Raw genomic sequence first — 10,478 nt, forward strand, 5'->3', positions numbered from 1 at the left:
ACACACTCCCCTCACTCTCAAACACACACTCTCCCCTCTCTCTTGAGGCACGATCAATTGGACAAAGACGATTGTTGAATCCAACTGAGGCTTTATTGCTATAAGATGTGTGGCCTCCCACAGCAGCTGGCAAAATGGCTGCTAGCTGGAGGACACGCATATTTATACCCCGCCTCCTGGGCTGAGCCAGCAGGCAGGGACTACCAGCGAACCTGTAGTACAGGTCCTACCGTACAAAACCTAATACAGGTTCAACAGTGGTTTACCACATTCACCCCCTGTTAAAAATTGAGTCCGGCGGGGGTGGTGGATAACTATATACAACAATGAGTTAATATTTACAAGATTTGAACAAACAAATGTCCTTTGATGTCCGGTGGAGCGGTCAGAGGTTTAGCCGGTCCGGGGTATTGATGTTCCACTGGGAGCGACGCAGTGGTGACGGCGATGTTGGTGCTGATCTGGTCGAAGGTGACTCCGGGAGTGTGCCGAAATCCTCTTCATCATCGGGCGTGGGCAGAGGGGGGACGGGAGGTCCTGGGGGGGGGGGGGGAGTGCTGTTGTGAGCGACGGGGAAGGGGAGAGTGGCGCCGGGGGCGAAGGGGGTGGTGAGGGGGTGGAAGCAGCCGCTGGACTTCAGACCTGATGAAGGTCTTGTCCTGGGTGCTGTACCGTCTGCTCCTGGTGGCGAAGGGTTTGCAATCTGGAGTTAGATTGGCAAAGAGGAAAGGTGGGTCGACCTTTAGGGTCGCGAGGCCGCACACAGTAGGAAGTGGTAAGGGCCCGCCAAATTTCAGGGTTAGGCTCTGGAGGTTACACTGGAAGTCCAGGCCGAGGATTAGTGCAGCGCAGAGGTTAGGGGGGACTTAGAGGCAGAAGCCGGTGAATTATATGCCCTGGGCCGTGAGCGTGACCGTACAGTACCCCCGGATCGCTACGCAATGGGATCCGGAGGCCAGGGAGATTTTTTGGTTGGCGGGGTGTATCGTGAGGGAGCAGCGCCTTACCGTATCCGGGTGTATGAGGCTTTCAGTGTTCCTGGAGTCCAGCAGGCAGGAGGTTACATGTCCGTCGACTTTCACGTTGGTGGATGCGTTGGGCAGGTTATGCGGCCGAGACTGGTCGATTGACATGGAGGCGAGTCTTGGTTGGTCGTCGGGTAATGGGGCGGCTGGTGAGCCTGGGTCCTGGAACGCTGGTGGTGCCCATGTGCTGAGGGGTAAACAAGATGGCGGAGCCCGAAGATCTTGAGGGTTACAAAATGGCGGTGCCAAGGAACGCACGTTGCGGGGGTGGAACAAGATGGTGGCGCTCATGAAACGCACATGTTGCGTGGAGGGGAAGATGTGGCGCCCACTGGCCGCATGTGGTCTGAGGGGGGGGTGGCGGTGTGACCAAGGGGGGTGGGGCAATAGCGACTACTGAGTGGGGCCTGGCACACCGTGGCGAAGAGGCCTTTCTTCCCGCAGGCTTTACAAAGGACAGCGCGGGCCGGGCAGCGTTGGTGGGGTGCGTCTGTTGGCCGCAAAAATAGCATCGGGGCCCCCCGGGGTTCGCTGGCTGGCGTGCAGCGCAGACGTATTGGGTGGCCAGCGCCCCTGCTGGGGCGGCTGTCTGTGGGGTCCACGAAGTGTAGGAGGGGTGGGCCGCGCGGTTGGAGGTGTAGGACTGGAAATTGCACATGGCAACCGTCATGGTGAGCGCTAGCGTTTTAGTCTCTGCGAGGTCGCGCGTGGCCCCTTCTAGGACCCGCTGGCGTATGAGATCTGACCTAATTCCAGTCACAAAAGCGTCCCGCATAAGGAGGTCTGAGTGTTCCGTGGCCGTAATGGCCTGACAGTCACAGTCCCAGACGAGTGGCATTAGGGCCCGCCAGAAGTCTTCTATGGACTCACCAGGGAGTTGAGAGCGAATGGCGAGTGCGTGCCTGGCGAAGAGCGTGTTCGTTTTCTGTGCGTAGTTGCCCTTGAGTCGAGTCATGGCTTCGGCGTAGTTCGGCATGTCCTGGATTAACGGAAAGACTTTGGAGCTCAACCTGGAATATAAAATCTGAATCTTCTGAGCCTCCAGAACAGGAGTTGGCGCCGTGTTGATATACGCCTCGAAGCAAGCTAGCCAGTGCTGGAAGTCCTTTCTGGCGTCGCTTGAGTGTGGATCCAGCTGCAGGCGATCCGGTTTGATACGGAGGTCCATCCTTCAAAACTGACAGCAATAAATTGAGGCACGATTTGTCAATTGGACAAAGACGTTAGTTGAATCCAACTGAGGTTTTATTGCTATCAGCTGTGTGGCCTCCCACAGCAGCTGGCGAAATGGCTGCTAGCTGGAGGACACGCATATTTATACCCCGCCTCCTGGGAGGAGCCAGCAGGCAGGGACTACCGGCGAACCTGTAGTACAGGTCCTACCGTACAACACCTAATGCAGGTTCAACAGCGGTTTACCAAATCTCTCAAACACACACTCTCCCCTCTCTCTCAAACACACACACTCCCCTCTCTCTGAAACACTCACACTCCCCTCTCTCTCAAACACACACTCTCCCCTCTCTCTCAAACACACACTCTCCCCTCTCTCTCAAACACACACTCTCCCCTCTCTCTCAAACACACACACTCCCCTCTCTCTCAAACACTCACACTCCCCTCTCTCTCAAACACACAATCTCCCCTCTCTCTCAAACACACACACTCCCCTCTCTCTGAAACACTCACACTCCCCTCTCTCTCAAACAAACACACTCCCCTCTCTCTCAAACACTCACACTCCCCTCTCTCTCAAACACACACTCTCCCCACTCTCTCAAACACTCACACTCCCCTCTCTCTCAAACACACACACTCCCCTCTCTCTGAAACACTCACACTCCCCTCTCTCTCAAACACACACTCTCCCCTCTCTCTCAAACACACACTCTCCCCTCTCTCTGAAACACTCACACTCCCCTCTCTCTCAAACACACACACTCCCCTCCCTCTCAAACACTCACACTCCCCTCTCTCTCGAACACACACACTCCCCTCCCTCTCAAACACACACTCTCCCCTCTCTCTCAAACACACACACTCCCCTCTCTCTGAAACACTCACACTCCCCTCTCTCTCAAACACACACTCTCCCCTCTCTCTGAAACACTCACACTCCCCTCTCTCTCAAACACACTCTCCCCTCTCTCTCAAACACACACACTCCCCTCTCTCTGAAACACTCACACTCCCCTCTCTCTCAAACACACACTCTCCCCTCTCTCTCAAACACTCACACTCCCCTCTCTCTCAAACACTCACACTCCCCTCTCTCTCAAACACACACACTCCCCTCTCTCTGAAACACTCACACTCCCCTCTCTCTCCAACACACACACTCCCCTTTCACTCAAACACTCACACTCCCCTCTCTCTCAAACACTCACACTCCCCTCTCTCTCAAACACACACACTCCCCTTTTTCTCAAACACACTCTCCCCTATCTCTCAAACACACACCCTCCCCTCTCTCTCAAACACACACACTCCCCTCTCTCTCAAACACTCACACTCCCCTCTCTCTCAAACACTCACACTCCCCTCTCTCTCAAACACTCACACTCCCCTCTCTCTCAAACACTCACACTCCCCTCTCTCTGAAACACACACTCTCCCCTATCTCTCAAACGCGCACCCTCCCCTCTACCTCAAACAAACATTCCCCCATCACTCTCTCTCTTTCACACAGACACCTCCACCTCTCCCCCCACCCTCACATATATGCAGACATGGGGGGAATCGCACCAGAATATGGCAAAGTATCAGGCTCACACAGAGCTCTGGTGTTTAACTCTCCTGTTCCACAGGACAATGTTACCACGGAATCTTGAGCCTCTTTGCCAACAAAATGGAGTGGCCGTGGCTTACCCCATCACTCATGCTGAGGCGGGATCTTTTAGAGCCGATTAAAAAAGGCGTCCGACTGAACTGCCGCCAATACATATCATGGAGGTTTTTGATCCAACCCCATGGACATTAATTGCCAGAATTTCCCCCTCCATGTCCACTCTCCCCCCTCCCACCCACCACATATCACAGCATCCTCTTCTCAGCATGAGTCTCCCACTAGGGTCAACCTCCAGCACTGCCCCCTGGCAGTGCCAACGAGACAGTGCCAACCTGGCAGTGCCTACATTGCACAGCCGACCTGTGCCGGGGGAGTGTCAGGGCACTTTCCAGGCATGTCCCTCTACCCCCAACCCACCACTCCATCCCAGGGGCTATACTTACCTCTGCACCCCTGCCGAGATTTAGTGAGGGTAAATCCTGGGTAAGCACTGCTGCCTCACAGCGTCAGGGGCCTGGGTTCAATTCCGGCCTCGGGTGACTGTCTGTATGGAGTTTGCTCCCCATATCTGCCTGGGTTTTGTCTGGGTGCTCCGGTTTCCTCCCACAGTTGAAGGATGTGCAGGTTAGGTGGGGGTTCAGGTATGGGGCGTAGTTCTGAGCCTAGGTAGGGTGCTCTTTCAGAGTCCCAATGCAGTTGCAATGGGCTGAATGGCCTCCTTCTGCACTATAGGGATTCTATGGTTTTGGCAGTGGTGGGTGGGTTGCTAATAATATTGAAACTCATCCAAATTTATTAAAATGAGGTTCACGCCATTTGTGGCCATGAATCTTGTGATGTCTCTGGCGAGGGACAGGGAAAATCAGGAAACGCAATCTCTCCAGCAAGAATTCCATTTAGCGGAACTCTCCATTGGGAGCAGGCTGGGTGAATTGCAAACTGGTTTGCGCTCGGCATGAATCTCGATTTTGGCCTTTCCCACTATTTATCCAGCGTGCCCAGATCCGCGACGGGGGCAACGCTCCCCAGGATTATGATGGAATATTCTCTATTTGCATAGACGTGTGCAGCTCCAGCAACACTCAAGAAGCTTGACATTATTCAGGACAAAGCAGCCCGCTTGATCAGCACCTCATCCACCACCTCCCTCCACCACTGGTGCACAGTGGCAACCGTGTGTATCTGCTACAAGATGCACTGCAGTAACTTACCACATCTCCTGAGACAGCACCTTCCAAACCCACAACCGCTACCACCCAGAAAGACAAGGGCAGCAGAAACCTGGAATAACCACCCTCAGAATCACACACCATCCTGACTTGGAAATACACCACTGTTCCTTCATTGTCACTGGGTCAAAATTCTGGAACTCCCTCCCGAACAGCACTATCACACTTTCATTGTATCACCTGAAGGAAGTGGATCATCACCAAGGACAACTAGGGACAACGCACATCCCATGAATGAATACAACAGAACAGATCATCACTTATCCAAAAGTTAACTCTCCCACATCAGCCCTCCCAGTAAACCCTGTTTACGCACACTCTCCAACTCCCCAATGGACGCTGTACCCCATCCGACTGCCCACCTTTGCACACTGATACTCTTCTCTAACCTCCCACTTTATGTTGACACTCTACTCCCCCAACGTTTTGCTGCTGCCAGTTTCTGCCCTTTTTGACCAAGCTGTGTCACCTCTTCTAATATGTGTGACTTTGTGCCTGTCCATTTTAAAACACCTTGGGATCTCCCTACTGTGCTAAAGAATATTGTGTGAATGCAAGTTGTTTGTTGTTCCACTTTCCATCAGCAGATATCAGCTAATTGAGCAATGCAGGAAGTGCAGATTGATCAGGGAGTTTCCTAGCTGTGTGTTTGGCTGAGAGTGCAGTATAAGAAGTTGCTCTCCGGGTTGATTGTTCCTTTTCGCTGCGGGCGTCCCCCCTTCGAAGTGGGGGGAGAGATGATTCCTACCATTCTATCTTCTTTCAGAGGTGAGAGCGCTAATCAACTGGGTCCTTATAATTGGAGTTTCCCCCACCCTCTATCTCTTAATCAGTATCTTGTTTCTCTGTCGCTTCCTTTATTTCCCCATGTAGTTTTCATGGGGAGGAAAAGCTTATTTTCATAATTCTAATTTTGACAAAATCCCTGGAGAAATTGTGTAAATGGGCAAGCACACGATTTATCTGGAGTTTGCGTTATATCTCGCTCTTTTTCCCTGTTTCCTCTCGGGTTACAGTGAAGTCGAGTTGGAACTGAGCCTTCAGACTGTTCCATCATCCAGTTCGAATGTCACTGATCAGCACCCCCAACTCCACTCATCCACTTTTGCCCCATATCACTAGATATTCCTCATTCAACAACTCCCTTTGTACATTCTCTCTCCCTGCCTCTTTATCTCACCTCTCTCTTCCCTATCCCGTCTCCGTCTTTCTCATCCCGTCTAACTGTCTCTCTCTTTCTCTGATGGGGGATTTCCTGAGCACCAACCCCGCACCCCCCCTCCCCCTCGTGGCGTGTTTCTTGGCGACGGGAGATGGCCAGCAGGGAGAGTTAACTTTTGAATAAGTGATGATCTATTCTGTTGTTGCACAGCCTCAGAAATCAACACCTCCCTTAACTGTTGCTGTGCTGTGTGGTGTAGAAACATAGCAACATAGAAAATAGGAGCAAGAGGAGGTCATTCATCCTTGGAGCCTGCTCCGCCAGTCAATATGATCATGCCATACTCCCATTCTCTGCCTTTGCCCCATGACACCTTTAGTGTCTAGAAATCTTATTTCCTTCTAACATTCAGTGATTTGGCCTTCACAGCCTTCTGTGGTAGAGAATTCCATAGGTTCACCACCCTCTGAATGAAGACATTTGCATTGTGAAAGGTGCTATATTACTGCCCAGGTTTTATCTGATTTTTCTTGTTTCTTCCCTTTTCCCAGGGATGCCAATCGGTGACCCAGAAGATCTCGCTTGCAGTAGTTATTTTTGTAATTCTATGGTGAGTACTTTAATTACAACCTAGCTGGGTCTGCAGTGTGAGTAATAGATTATTCCGAGGATTGGGGGAATTATAAACCATATATTAACCTTTTTGTAATTTGGAAAAGTTCCCAAATTTCCAGAAGTGATTCATTTTGGTAGATGCATTGTGGAGAGGTGATATATACTAAATTGAGTAATTTTAGAGGGTGCAGAGCAGGGTGACCTGAGGGTGTACATACACAAGTCTCTGAAGGTGACAGAACAGTTAAAAAGGCTTCTTATAGATAACATGCAGAGTCACTGACCTTTGTTATTTGACCTGAAACTCCAAAGGCTTATTAAGATAAGGGGTGAGAGTGGGATGTTAGTGGTTAAATCACACAAGAGAAGTTATTCGTCATGAACTGCATGTCCTCAGGAATTGGACAACTTTCTCAATCCTTTCAGAATGTCACACTAACAGATCACCACATATCCAACTTTTGTCTGTAATTCAAAACCTGAATGACTCCATGCAACTTCAAGGCCGTTTTTTGTTTATGAAAAGGAGCTCTATTAATATCTGGTAGAAAATTAGATACAGACTGAGAAAATCAAAGGTTTCACAAAAGGCCACAGTGGCATGATGGTTAGCACTGCTGCCTCACGGCGCCAAGGATCCAAGTTTGATTCTGGCCTCGGGAGACTGTGTGGAGTTTGCACGTTCTCCCTGTGTTTGTCTGGGTTTCCTCTGCGTGCTCCGGTTTCCTCCCACAGTCCAAAGATGTGCAGGTTAGATGGATTGGCCACAATCAATGCATAGGGTTACGGGGATAGGGCGGGGTAGTGTGCTTTCCGAGGGTTGTTGCAGACTCGATGAGCCAAATGGCCTCCTTCTGCATTGTACGGATTCTATGTTGCAGTTTGTGTAGCTGGGGCGGGATGGGATGGTAGGGTTAGTGGGTGTGGCCTGGAGGGGGAGGAGCTGACATCCGAATGAGTGATGAAATTCTCCCTGGTCTTTGATGGTCATCACATTCCTGGCAGTAGGAAATATCTGTGTGGAAATTAGATTAGAAAATTGGCATTCAAAAATAAAAGTAGACTCTTCAAAGATTGGTTGGAAACGAAAAGGGAAACTATTGAAACTGGTTAGGTGTGAGTTTGGAGATTCTAGAAATAGATGCAGACTGAAATGATCAAACAGACCAGATGAGACATCAGTGCCTTTGCTGAACAGAAGTGGAAGCGAGTAGGACAAGGATAAGTAGTTGAGCTGTAGGGTGAATAAATTATTAGAGTTTTAGGCATTAGGAGGCATTGATGCAGAAGCTGTCCTCATGATACAGTAGATGGCTCATGGTCTGTGGAAGGAGTAAGTTCAATGAGCTGAGTGGCATTTTCTCATTCCATGATATTGATGTGATTCTTTGGCAGGAGGAAAGGGGAGGAGAATACCTGCTTCCACAGCAGGGACACTAGTGTACTCGTGCATTAGTGAGCAGAACAGTGATGAATGTATCCATCTGGAGAGTGAAGCCATTGAAGCTGAATAATTCATGGCAATGAAAAATTGCCTGGTTATTTGGCTTTAGTGCAGTGAAGGAAAAAGACAGAAGCCGCATGACGTTAGGATTACGATGAAACCTACGAAACGCTATGAAGCAACCTACGAAACGCTATGAAGCAACCTACGAAACGCTATGAAGCAACCTACAAGACAACTTATGATATAACCTAAAATGTGACCTACCACATAACCTACAATGATGCCTACGACAACTTATGATTCAAGGAGCAGATTCAAGGAGCAAACCCATAAATGATGCTGGCATAAATGATGCATATATACATGAAGTACTGATAATAATCTTTTTATTTGTTACCTTTGGATAAAGTTTTTGGTCATCTGGGAAGGGAGGGTCGGGGGGGGGAGTTAAAATCAAATGCCCCCCTCCAAGTTGTCTGCGTTCGTGGTTAGCTGAGATTGGCGGGGGGGGTTTCAGCGGGGAAAAAAAAAACCCCCCTTGCAATTTTTCACAACTGTACGCATAATTCCTGTCTAAATAAAAAAAACTTCCAATAAAAATAGCAAAATCTGAAATGAATATCAATAGTCTTGCTCCTTTTTGTTTCCAATACAATCAACTGTTTTGCGTAACTAGCATTAATCAAAAATACAATGGGCTGGATTCTCCTATGTCCCCCCTGGCGTTTCACTCTGGACTTTTAAGAAAGTCCAGTGATTCTCGGGCTTGCAGGGCCCCAGAGTGCTTCTCGCAGCTCTGGCTACGAATATGGGGCCCTGTACTTCCAGTCGGGAGTCCACGCATGCGCACGGTGGCGACCTGCGGCAGCAGCCCTGTGGGACATGGCGGACTCGCGCCGCAGACCATGATGAAAGAAGACTCACATTCAAACTATCGTTTTGCATCATTAACTTTGTCTACATATATGTTTCTGGAACCCACCTCTTCATTCACGTGAGGAAGGAGCTGTGCTCCAAAAGCTAGTGATTCGAAACAAACCTGTTGGACTTTAACCTGATGTTGTAAGACTTCTTACTGTGCTGGCCCCAGTCCAACGCCAGCACCTCCACATTATAACCATTACTCACAATAATGATCTGAGCTCAGAATTGGAAGTACAAGTTCAAAATTTGCAGGTGGCATCAAATTGTGGAGTGCAAGACACAAAGGAGGATTGAAACCAAAATACAATGGGACTTTAATACAGTGATTGGTAAATAGATGTTTAGTGCAGACAGGTAAGAAGTACTGCATTTTGCCGTGAAATATATCAAGACCACATACTTCTGGAATGATAAGAGGAAACAGGGGCCTGGGTTCTCTGTGACATCACGCCGAAATCGCGAAACGCGATTGGCCAGAGAATAGGCTGTGACGCTGAAATCGGGGTTGAGGGCGGTTTTGCGCCGATTTGGAATTCTCTGGAACCCACAACTCGGCGAAATCGTGGCGCCCGCTGCGGGGCCCGGAAGTGCAGTATGCACTTTATTATCTGCCCTGATGACCGATTCTCCGAGGCCTCAGCGATTCTGCGCCCTGGATGGGTCGATCTCCCGACGGCCTGTTTCTAACCACCTTTTAAAAATTGTGAAGCCCCCGGGCCCTCGGGAGGCCATAATCGGGGTGTCGGACCAGCCGGGGTTGGAAACGGGTGCGGAGGCAGATGTTGTAGCCTTCGCCTCGTTGATCGCCTGAAGGCGGATCCTATTAGGGTGGATATCAACCTCTCCACCCTGTGCCCTGGCGTGGTGGGGGAACTTGTTGGAATTGTTGACTCTTGAGAAGGTCAAATTTGAGCTGAGGGGAAGGATGGAGGGGTTCTACAACTCATGGGCATTATTCATTATGCACTTTCGAGAATTGGATTACATCGAACATTAGGGGGGGTTGGGGGGAGGGGGCCTGTATGTGTTAATGGTGACTATGGGTGATTCCTGATCCCTCTTTGTCATTTGTTTATGTTAACATGCGGGCTAATGTTTGGTGGGAGGATGAGATTGTTATTGATATGGGGATTGACATTGCATTTGTTACTGATTATTGTTTATTGTTGGGTGTAAATTTGGGAGAAAATGTGAAAAAGGAGAACAAAAAATTTTTTTTGTTTTTAAGCGTGAAGCCGGCGTGCCAGCTGAGGTGGCTGCGAGAGGAGGTAAGAGGTTTACAGGGTCG

At 49.8% G+C, this 10,478-nt stretch overlaps 1 long non-coding RNA gene across 1 annotated transcript; it reads left to right on the top strand.

Moving 5' to 3' along the window:
- Window positions 1-5,673: 5,673 nt before the first annotated feature.
- Window positions 5,674-8,885, top strand: LOC140387892 (uncharacterized). The gene is made up of 3 exons (XR_011934027.1): window positions 5,674-5,810; window positions 6,756-6,814; window positions 8,215-8,885. It is a non-coding gene; the product is annotated as an uncharacterized lncRNA (long non-coding RNA).
- The last annotated feature ends 1,593 nt before the right edge of the window (window positions 8,886-10,478 follow it).

This window comes from Scyliorhinus torazame, chromosome 13, assembly GCF_047496885.1.
Source record: "Scyliorhinus torazame isolate Kashiwa2021f chromosome 13, sScyTor2.1, whole genome shotgun sequence".
Lineage (NCBI taxonomy): Eukaryota > Metazoa > Chordata > Chondrichthyes > Carcharhiniformes > Scyliorhinidae > Scyliorhinus > Scyliorhinus torazame.